Source organism: Phoca vitulina, unplaced genomic scaffold, assembly GCF_004348235.1.
Source record: "Phoca vitulina isolate PV1807 unplaced genomic scaffold, GSC_HSeal_1.0 scaffold38, whole genome shotgun sequence".
NCBI lineage: Eukaryota > Metazoa > Chordata > Mammalia > Carnivora > Phocidae > Phoca > Phoca vitulina.
This window is the reverse complement of record NW_022589741.1, coordinates 6,604,008-6,615,257: the sequence shown is the minus strand read 5'-3', so window position 1 is coordinate 6,615,257 and position 11,250 is coordinate 6,604,008. Positions and strand designations below refer to the sequence as shown.

At 40.6% G+C, this 11,250-nt stretch overlaps 1 long non-coding RNA gene and 1 other non-coding gene across 2 annotated transcripts in view; one reads left to right on the top strand and one right to left on the bottom strand.

The window, feature by feature from the left end:
- The window catches only part of LOC116646906, a 618,727-nt gene that overhangs the window by 216,373 nt on the left and 391,104 nt on the right, over positions 1–11,250 (bottom strand). The gene's annotated exons all lie outside the window — the stretch shown is intronic.
- Positions 7,190–7,294, top strand: LOC116647066. Its single transcript, XR_004302275.1, has one exon. It is a non-coding gene; the product is annotated as a U6 spliceosomal RNA (small nuclear RNA).

Below are 11,250 nucleotides of genomic sequence, written 5' to 3'. Positions count from 1 at the left end.
ATAAAGTATCATATCATCTGCAAAGAGTGAGAGTTTGACTTCTTCTTTGCCGATTCGGATGCCTTTGATTTCTTTTTGTTGTCTGATTGCTGTGGCTAGGACTTCCAATACTATGTTGAATAGCAGTGGTGATAGTGGACATCCCTGCCGTGTTCCTGACCTTAGGGGGAAAGCTCTCAGTTTTCCCCATGGAGAATGATATTCACTGTGGGTTTTTCACAGATGGTTTTTATGATATTGAGGTATGTACCCTCTATCCCTGTACTCTGAAGAGTTTTGATCAAGAAAGGATGCTGTATTTTGTCAAATGCTTTTTCTGCATCAATTGAGAGGATCATATGGTTCTTGTTCTTTCTTTTATTAATGTATTGTATCACATTGATAGATTTGGGGTTGTTGAACCAACCTTGCAGCCCAGGGATAAATCCCACTTGGTCGTGATGAATAATCCTTTTAATGTACTGTTGGATCCTATTGGCTAGTATTTTGGTGAGAATTTTTGCATCCATGTTCATCAAGGATATTGGTCTGTAATTCTTTTTGATGGGGTCTTTGTCTGGTTTTGGGATCAAGGTATTGGTGGCCTCATAAAACGAGTTTGGAAGTTTTCCTTCCATTTCTATTTTTTGGAACAGTTTCAGGATAATAGGTATTAAGTCTTCTTGAAATGTTTGGTAGCATTCCCCTGGGAAGCCATCTGGCCCTGGGCTTTTGTTTGTTGGGAGATTTTTGATGACTGCTTTAATTTCCTGATGACCTGATAGTGGTTATAGGTCTGTTCAGGTTTTCTATTTCTTCCTGGTTCAGTTTTGGTAGTTTATATGTCTCTAGGAATGCATCCATTTCTTCCAGATTATCTAATTTGCTGGCATATAGTTGCTCATAATATGTTCTTATAATTGTATTTCTTTGGTGTTGCTTGTGATCTCTCCTCTTTCATTCATAATTTTATTTATTTGGGTCATTTTCTCTTTTCTTTTTGATAAGTCTGGCCAGGGGTTTATCAATCTTATTAATTCTTTCAAAGAACCAGCTCCTAGTTTCGTTGATCTGTTCTACTATTCTTTTGGTTTCTATTTCATTGATTTCTGCTCTGATCTTTATTATTTCTCTTGTCCTGCTGGGTTTAGGCTTTATTTGCTGTTCTTTCTCCAGCTCCTTTAAGGAGCTCATAATATGTTCTTATAATTGTTTGTATTTTTTGGTGTTGGTTGTGATCTCTCCTCTTTCATTCATGATTTTACTTATTTGGGTCATTTCTCTTTTCTTTTGATAAGTCTGGCCAGGGGTTTATCAATCTTCTTAATTCCTTCAAAGAACCAGCTCCTAGTTTCGTTGATCTGTTCTACTGTTCTTTTGATTTCTATTTCATTGATTTCTGCTCTGATCTTTATTATTTCTCTTGTCCTGCTGGGTTCAGGCTTTATTTGCTGTTCTTTCCCCAGCTCCTTTAGGTGTAGGGTTAGGTTGTGTATTTGAGACCTTTCTTGTTTCTTTCCTCTTAGGACTGCCTTTGCTGCATCCCAAAGATTTTGAACAGTTGTGCTTCCATTTTCATTTGTTTCCATGAATTTTTTAAATCCTTCTTTAATTTCCTGGTTGACCCATTCATTCTTTAATAGGATGCTCTTTAGCCTCCATGTATTTGAGTTCTTTCCGACTTTCCTCTTGTGATGGAGTTCTAGTTTCAAAGCATTGTGGTCTGAAAATAGGCAGGGAATGATCCCAATCTTTTGGTACCGGTTGAGACCTGATTTGTGACCTAGGATGTGATTGATTCTGGAGAATGTTCCATGGGCACTAGAGAAGAATGTATATTTTGTTGCTTTGGGATGGAATGTTCTGAATATATCTGTGAAGCCCATTTGGTCCAGTGTGTCATTTAAAGTCTTTATTTCCTTGTTGATCTTTTGCTTAGATGATCTGTCCATTTCAGTGAGGGGGGTGTTAAAGTCCCCCACTATTATTGTATTGTTGTCAATGTGTTTCTTTGCTTTTGTTATTAATTGGCTTATATAATTGGCTGCTCCCATGTTAGGGGCATAGATATTTACAATTGTTAGATCTTCTTGTTGGATAGACCCTTTAAGTAGGATATAGTGTCCTTCCTCATCTCTTATTACAGTCTTTGGTTTAAAATCTAATTTGTCTGATATAAGGATTGCCACCCCAGCTTTCTTTTGGTATCCATTAGCATGGTAAATGGTTTTCCATGCCATCACTTTCAATCTGGGGGTGTCTTGGATCTAAAATGAGTCTCTTGCTGACAGCATATCGATGGGTCTTGTTTTTTTATCCAATCTGATAGCCTGTGTCTTTTGATTGGGGCATTTAGCCCATTTACATTCAGGGTAACTATTGAAAGATATGAATTTAGTGCCATTATATTGCCTGTAAGGTGACTGTTACTGTGTATTGTCTGTGTTCCTTTCAGGTCTATGTTACTTTTAGGCTCTCTCTTTGCTTAGAGGACCCCTTTCAATATTTCTTTCTTTTTTTTTTTTTTTTAAAGATTTTATTTATTTGAGAGAGAGAGAGAGAGCACATGAGAGGGGGGAGGGTCAGAAGGAGAAGCAGACTCCCCACTGAGCAGGGAACCCGATGCGGGACTCGATCCTGGGACTCCAGGATGATGACCTGAGCCGAAGGCAGTTGCTTAACCAACTGAGCCACCAGGCGCCCTCAATATTTCTTGTAGGGCTGGTTTCGTGTTTGCAAATTCCTTTAGTTTTGTTTGTCCTGGAAGCTTTTTATCTCTCCTATTTTCAATGACAGCCTAGCTGGATATAGTATTCTTGGCTGCATATTTTTCTCATTTAGTGCTCTGAATGTATCATGCCAGTCCTTTCTGGCCTGCCAGGTCTCTGTGGATAGGTCTGTTGCCAATCTAATGTTTCTACCATTGTAGGTACAGATGTCTTCTCCTGAGCTGCTTTCATGATTTTCTCTTTGTCTCTGAGACGTGTAAGTTTTACTAGTAGATGTCGGGGTGTTGACCTATTTTTATTGATTTTGAGAGTGGTTCTCTGTGCCTCCCGGATTTTGATGCCTGTTTCTTTCCCCAAATTAGGGAAGTTCTCTGCTATAATTTGCTCCAATATACCTTCTGCCCCTCTCTCTCTTTCTTCTTCTGGGATCCCAATTATTCTAATATTGTTTCATCTTATGGTATCACTTATCTCTCGAATTCTGCCCTCGTGATCCAGTAGTTGTTTATCTCTCTTTTTCTCAGTTTCTTTATTTTCCACCATTTAGTCTTCTATATCACTAATTCTCTCCTCTGCCTCATTACCCTAGCAGTTAGAGCCTCCATTTTTGATTGCACCTCATTAATAGCCTTTTTGATTTTGACTTGGTTAGATTTTAGTTTTTATTTCTCCAGAAATAAAAGGGTTTCTCTAATATCTTCCATGCTTTTTTCAAGCCCAGCTAGTATCTTTAAAATCATCATTCTGAACTCTAGTTCCGACATCTTACTAATGTCCATATTGATTAGGTCCCTGGCAGTCGGTACTGCCTCTTCTTCTTTTTTTTCAGGTGATTTTTTCTGTCTTGTCATTCTGTCCAGAGGAGAATAGATGAATGAGAGAACAAAATGCTAACAGGGTAACAACATCCCCAGAAAAATATACACTAAACAAATCAGAAGAGACCTGAAACTGGGGGAAAAGAAAGGGAAAGAAAGAAAAAAGAAGAAAAAGGAAAAGAAAAAAGATAAAAACAAACAAACAAAATAACAGAATATGATCAAATATGATCAGGCTGGTGCATAGATCAGTGCCACACAGTAGATTTTGGACACATTTTGGTCTGTTAGAAGAAAGTGCCTCCCAAAGTTTTAAAGAAAGAAAAACTTATATATGTACAAAGATAAGGGTAAATACAGTGAACGGATGAAATATGACTATAACAATGAATATTATAAAAGATTTTATAAAAGGAGTTAATAGGAAAAGAAGTTGATTGAAAAAAGAAAGAAGAGGAATTTTAAAAAAGGGGGGAAGAGAATGTGATCAGGCAGGAGAGTAGAACAAAGCCATACACTACAGATTTAGGGTATATTTTGGTCTGTTAGAAGTAACTGTATCCCAAAATTTTAAAGAGAGAACAGCTTATATATATATCAAAAATAAGGGTAACTATTATGAAGGGGTAGAATATGACTCTAAAAATGAGAAATAAAAAAGATTTTTTAAAAAAGGGATTGATAAGATGTTGGTTGGAAAAGGGAAAAAGAAAAATTAAAAAAAAAAAAAAGGAAAGGAAAACAAAGAAAAATTAAAAAATTAATTTTGAAAGACTAAAGAATCATGGGGAAAAAGCCATGAATTTTATATGCAGTATTCCCCTAGCGCTGGAGTTCTGCCATTGTCACTGATCGGTAAACCTGGTCTTGGCTGGCTGTGCTCGCTGATCTTCTGGGGGAGGGGCCTGTTGCCGTGGTTCCCAAATGTCTTTGCCGGAGGCGGAATTGCCCCACCCTTGCCCGGTCCGGGCTAAGTAATCTGCTCGGGTTTGCTCTCCGGAGCTTTTGTTCCCTGCAAGCTTTCCGTACAGCTTTGGAGGCGGAGAGTGAAAATGGCGGCCTCCCAGTCTCCGCCCCGGAGGAGCCGAGAACTCGGGGTCCCGCTCCTCAGCGAGCCCCCAGAGAAAAGCAGTCAGTCACTCCCGTCTCCCCGGTCTCCGGCCGCACTCCGCGCTCACCCGGCCTGTGACCGCGCCTTTCCATCTGGCACCCGACCCCGGGTGGAGTCTCCAAACCCAGCAGATCCCCGCGGTGCGCTCCCGCACCTCTCCTCCCGGGGGAGGAAGGGGAGTCTCCCCGGATCTGCCGCTTGTTGGGTCCCTGCTGGAGGAGCAGTGGCCCGACTGTGCCGCGGATCACGGTGTATGACAACCCCGAGCTGAGAGCCCGCGCCTGGGCTCCGTCTCTGCAGCCGGCTTCCCTGCTCCGATCCCTGGGAGCTCTGCCGCACTCAGGCTCCCCCGGTCTTCCTGTGACCCCGAGGGTCCTGAGACCACACTGCCCCGCGAGGGTTCCACCCCCAACTTAGCCACCAGAGTGACGTCCCTCAGCGGAGCCTACTTCTAAAAGTTCCAATTTTGTGCTCCGTGGCTCTATCACTTGCCAGAAGCGGCCGACGGAGGCCCCTCCCCCGCTGTCTATCCTCCCGAATATCGCCTCGGATTCACTTCTCCGCACGTCCTACCTTCCAGAAAGTGGTCGCTTTTCTGCTAAGAGAGTTGTTGCTATTTTCTCCAATCTCCTGTTGAGTTCGTAGGTGTTCAGAATGGTTTGATCCCTATCCAGCTGAATTCCTGGGACCAGACGAAATCCAGGTCTCCTACTCCTCCGCCATCTTACCAAAATTCCCCATGCACTGGACTTTGCTGAGCCCAATTCCAAAGTAGGCTAATGAGGAGAAAAAATTAAATCCAAGGCCTGTGGCCTGCACTAGGGGGCCATGAATCTATCAAGTGGATCCTGACCCAGTTGGTGAATAGTGGGATTTTCTGAGAAACTGCCAGGTGAGCATGCTCAAACTGGAACTCCTTTTATAGGTGAGAAAGAAGCTGAAAAAGGTACCAAGTTGATTAAGAACATCCCTCTTTCGTAGAAATGCACCTGTTCCAATATGTCAGCCTTAGGTGACCCAGAGCCCATGCAGCACAGAGCAATGGACAGAGTTCTGTATATGGATGCAGGGGGACTCCAGAGTTCACAGCGTGTTAATTCACTTTCCGAGATTCAGGTGGCTAGTACGTAACCATGACCTCCTAAAAGGAGTTGTTCAGGAAGTTGCATGAGCCAGAATGAGCAAAAATTCTAGCATAGTGCCTAGCATATAGTGAGTACTTGTTAAATACTGCTTGTCTTTCCATTCTATGCGGTTCTTCAGTGGATAAATTAAAAATAAGTAAAACAGTTTACAAAATCATGTTGGAAACTGGAAAGCAGCATGCAGATGGCACTTGGCATTCTTGTTTGTGGGCTAAGCCTAACCTGATCTCTCTCCTACGCTCTAGGGCCTTACCTCAAGTCCTGGCTGCCCCCAGCCTCCCACCCAGCCTTCAAAACCACTTGCATGGAGCCTTGTCCCCAGGATGTAGTCTCCAGTAATATTTGTTGAATAGATTGGAGTTAAAAAATAATTTGTAACTATGTGTGGTGATGGATGCTCACTTACTGTGGTAGGTATTTTGTGTTACATTCATGTATCAAATCATTATGTTGTACGCCTAATACTAATACAGTGCTGCATGTCAATCATTTCTCAATTTGATAAGACAAATAGGTATCACATTTTATTGCTTGATTATGAAATTTTTTAATGAGAAAGGTTATTTTTCCACAGGTTTTCTGGTCATACATGTTCCTTTGTAGTTGGCTGTTCTTGTACTTTTCCATTCTTACTGGTTTGGAAGAGCTTTATATATATATTAAAGATAGACATTTTTACTGTAACACACATTACAAAATAGACATATTTTTCTTATCAAAAAAATAAAGAAAGAAAGAACTGGGTTGACTACCACTCACTCTCCTGTCAAAACCTTCAAAGGCCATCCAATTCTGTAGCTATCATTCAGGCCATCAAAAATTGGTAACTTGGATAAAAAAGAACAATTTTTATTGCCAGTCAACCCTACTGCCCTGTTAATTCAGAGATCATCTCTCCTTCATTCCAACATCAGTCCCTAGTCTTCCTCACTGCTTTCAGCAGGCTGGTCTTGGAAAAGAATTCCCCCTAAATAATACAAGCACATGTCATCATAAACCTCCCCTCCCCTCCATGCATCCTAGGCATTGCCTGGGGTCTAATGTTCTGAGCACAGCTCTGGAGCGAATCTGTGGATGTGAAATCTGAGTTCTTACTTACTACATATGGGTTGCCACAACCACGTTCCTTAACCTTCCCATGACTTGATTCCTTCACCTGGTAAATAAATACAAATAATAGCAGGATTTTTATGAAGATGAAATAAGATAACTTATGAAAAATGTTTAGAGATGAGTCTAACCTATACTAAGTACCTAAAGGTAAGCCAATACATTAAGTCAAATTAAGTCATCTTTTGTTTTCTGATTTCTTCTGTTTTTGCAGCAGAACTAAGGGAAAAGCTAAAAGGAAATCCTATAGAAATATAAAGGGAGACACAGAAAAGTACCTGTAAAAGCATCAAAATTGTGCTCGCTTCCTCAGCACATATACTAAAATTGGAGCGATAGAGAGAAGGTTAGCACGGCCCTGCACAAGGATGGCATGCAAATTTGTGAAAGTTCCATATTAAAAAAAAAAAGAAAGAAAGAAAGAAAAACAAAACACATGAAAATTACCCACAACAGTTTGCCAATCAAAAACTGAAAAGAACACATATTATTAATGTTTTGATACATTTCCTTCCAGGCTTTCCCTATGCATATGCACACACATCCTTTTTGAGACATACATATTTAATCGGGTTGCTCCTCTTTGATAATATGCTCCTTTTTACCTTTTTCTCAGTTGATATTTTGCAAAAAATATGATTTATTTAAATGTCTCAGAATATTCCTTAAAATTAATGGCTCATTCCTTTATTATAAAACTAAATTTTATAAAGCTAAATTTATAAAGCTAAGTTTTAAAAATTGTTCTAACCATAATTGCATGAACTATTCTAACAACCATTATGACTTATTTGAAAAGAACACCAGCAAACACTTAAAAACACACTGCTTCTGTCCTCTCCCAAGTATCTAGATCTCTGCCATTGCAATTATTTTTAAACCTTGTGGTCAAAGCTGTGAAAAGGCAACAAAAGCTAAAATGCCTTTGTAGGTAGGTCTCATTCTCTCTTTTGCCACCTTCCAAGACTGAAGTTGCAGGCTTCTTCGCTCTTCTGACAGCCATTATGCAAGCTAAGTTAAGCTCTGAGTCCAGAGCTGAGCAGAACGAGGTCTGTAAAGAAAAATGTCAACTATCTCTGTGGCGTCTTTGTCATCCACAGAGCTGTGCCAAATCCATGTAGAATGACTATCGCATAAAACTTGGTTAACTGCGAATATTCCTTGTCAGAGCTGCCAGACATCACAGACCTTCAGTTTTAACCTTGCTAATGATTTAGAGAATGCACACTGGGTACACTTCCTCTCCAAAATGCCTTTGGAGGTTCTGGGAAAAGACACGTCCATTTTATTTGCAAAACCCATTAGGTTTCATTTCATTCCATTTTAATAAATATCATCGAGAACCTCCTACTCGCCAGGCACTCACTGGGTGCCGGGAGGAGGAAGGACAAAATACAAAGATGAAAAAGACAGGTCTTACTGCCCTTGAAGAGTTGAAAAATCTAAGCAGTAAGAGGTGTGAACAAATAGCTCCAATTCTAGGCAGAACGAGATAAGGCTAAACAGAGGAGCATATATCGAGCCTCGTGATTGCAAAGGAAGAATGGAAAACATTTAAGCAAGAAGAGGTCACATTTGAGGTAAGCCTTGAAGGATATGTAGGCTTTTAATAAGGGGGAAAGAAAAAGACAGCAAAACCATTAATGAGTTTCTGCTAGGCATTTTAACTTCTGAATCAGAGATTATACTAAGGGCTTCTGGAAACACTGGTTTATTAAGTCCAAATAAAACCAACACTTTGACTAGGAATTATTATCACTTTCTTATTAATGAGGAATCCAAGTAATCTACTTAAGATTCTACCTATAAAGAGTAGAATAGGGACTGGACCTCAGACTGATTGCAAGTCTGCCTCGGAACTTTCTAGACCAAGAAGACAATACCAGAATGAGCATGGAAGTATAAGAATGCAGGGTGGCTTCAGAAAATTGCTTACATTGTATCTTAAAAAAAACAAAAATACAAACAAGGACAAAACGAAAAACCTTAGGTAGATATAATATCTCTTACCCTAAAAGAAGAAGAAAGGATGTATATATGTTGGCTCTCCAGGGCAGACCCCTCCAAGTCGGTGACGTGTGGATCTGCATGGCTTCTAGCATCACACCCACACACAGCTTCTAGAGCATCTGCAGCATGTAAACCATCCACACCATGCAGGTAGCCACAGAAGGGAACAGAAAACGCAGAGAACCCATACTTCTTTTGCCCTTCCATACTGTGGCCTTGACTGACGCACATCACGTCTGCTTAGAGCCCCCTGACCAGAACTAGTCACATGGCCCATCCTAAAATAACGTCGTCTTCCTATGCGCTCAGGAAGAAGGAAAGGAAAAGGGATTTGGTGAAAACAAAGCATGGTTTCTGGTGCACAAGGCAACGGTAATTTAGGATGTACGTGCATTTATGAATTTAATATATAAATTATATAAATATATAATACAATTTATACTATACCTTACATATTATAACATATTTTATAGATACTATATATTATATATTATAATAATATGTAACATATTATGTAATAATATTATGTCATATGTAATAAGCCATATAAACTGAACCGCAGATCATCCCCATCTTACAAGAGCACAGGCAGGCCTTTGTAACCCCCCAGCCAGTGCCTGACTGGCAGCTGCTGAGTTGGGAGCATATCCCCCCAGAGCCAGGCAGCTCCCATCACCTGAGAACAACTCTCTGGAGGAAGGGTGGCTGTGCTAGTTTTCTATGTGAACTGGTTATGCTGTGGTCTCTCTGGTTACCCAACAGAACACTGGGTATCGGTAAAGGTATCGGTAGATGTGATGAAAGTCTGTAATCAGTTTACTCTAAGGAAGGAAGATCATCCTAGATAATCTGGGTGGGTTATAAACTGATAAACTGATGCAACCAGTTAGGAGGCTTTCAGAGCAGAACGGACGCTTCCTGAAGAGGAAGGAATTCTGCCTGTGGATGGCAGTTTTGGGCAAATTCAGCCTGAGAAGTCTAGTCCGCCCTTCCTGACAGCCTTCCCTATGGATTTCTTCAGATTTGCCTGGTCAGCACTCACAATCTGTAAGCCAGTCCTTGCAGTCAGTCAATCACTCTCTCTCTTTCCCCCACTGGTTCTGCTTCTCCGTTGGAACCCCGAGGGATACAGCAGGCCGGGGTGAAAGCAGCTGGTGATCAGTGCACTGTGAGGTAAGGGGAACTGGATGACACCATCTACTAAAACCACCCAGCTAACGGGACAAGGGGCAGAATTTGCTGACTCATGGGCCACCTTGGCAGGAGGAATGATTGCCAGGGGGAAGGAGTGAATTTTTCTTCTTGAAAAAACACTTTGTGCTCACTTTTGAGTCGTATGTTCAAAAGGGAGTATATGCCCAAAAGGAGAGATGGAGAGACTTTTAAACAAATTTGTCTGTCTGAAGACAAGTAGCACAAAGACACCTACCATTTAAACCTTACCCAAAGCATTGTTTGGTTATCAGCAACTTACCTTATATTACACACTGGTCAAAAAAAAAAAAAAAAAAATCCAGTAGCTTCCCAGTATCCTTACAACCTTAGATGCCTTGTGGTTCCCAATCTATCTCCTTTGCTTTTCTATACCTATTAATCTATTTGAACAGACACCACCACAAATAATGCAAAACTATATGACTTTTTTTTTTCTGCTAGGCATATAGCATGGATGGTTTGAAATTGAAAAGTTCAATGTATCATCTGGGGGAAAAACTATTTTCTGGTGGTATTGCTATCAAACCAGGAAACACAGCTGGATATCATATGGTATTAAATGCAGTGCAAAGCAAATTCAATAACAGATCCTGCCTTCTAAACTCCCATCAACACTGACCAATAACAAGGCACAGCTAAGCCAAAGGACATGCAAATAAGCTAAAAATAAGAAGAAATAAGGAAAAATAGAGAGGTAGAAAAAAAAGGTAGAGTAATGGGAGGGAAAGTCTTCATACTTCATTAAGATAAGGCAAAACTAGAGAGAAATTACTTTATTGCTTTTAATTAGCAAAGGAAATATCTTTAAAAGTTGGAATTTTATTTAAAAGGCCAGGGAAGATCAATGTCCGAGGGCTGGAGAAAAGCAGAATATTGAAGAGCCAACTGCAAGGTAGAAGTGGAATAAAAAAGCAGAATCCAGGAATTCCAACTTGCAAGAACTCATTTCTAATATGAAGCCAAAGGAATCTGGAAGCACAACTCCCTGTACGCCATTTGTCAAGTTTTAAAAGGAACCTAAATGGCACTGTTCACGGTGTGTACTGCTCTGTATGAGGACAGCTGCTGTGTCCGTTGACCAGAGGCCACAGAGGCTGGACTCAGACCCAGGCCTGATCCCAGGTCAACAGCAT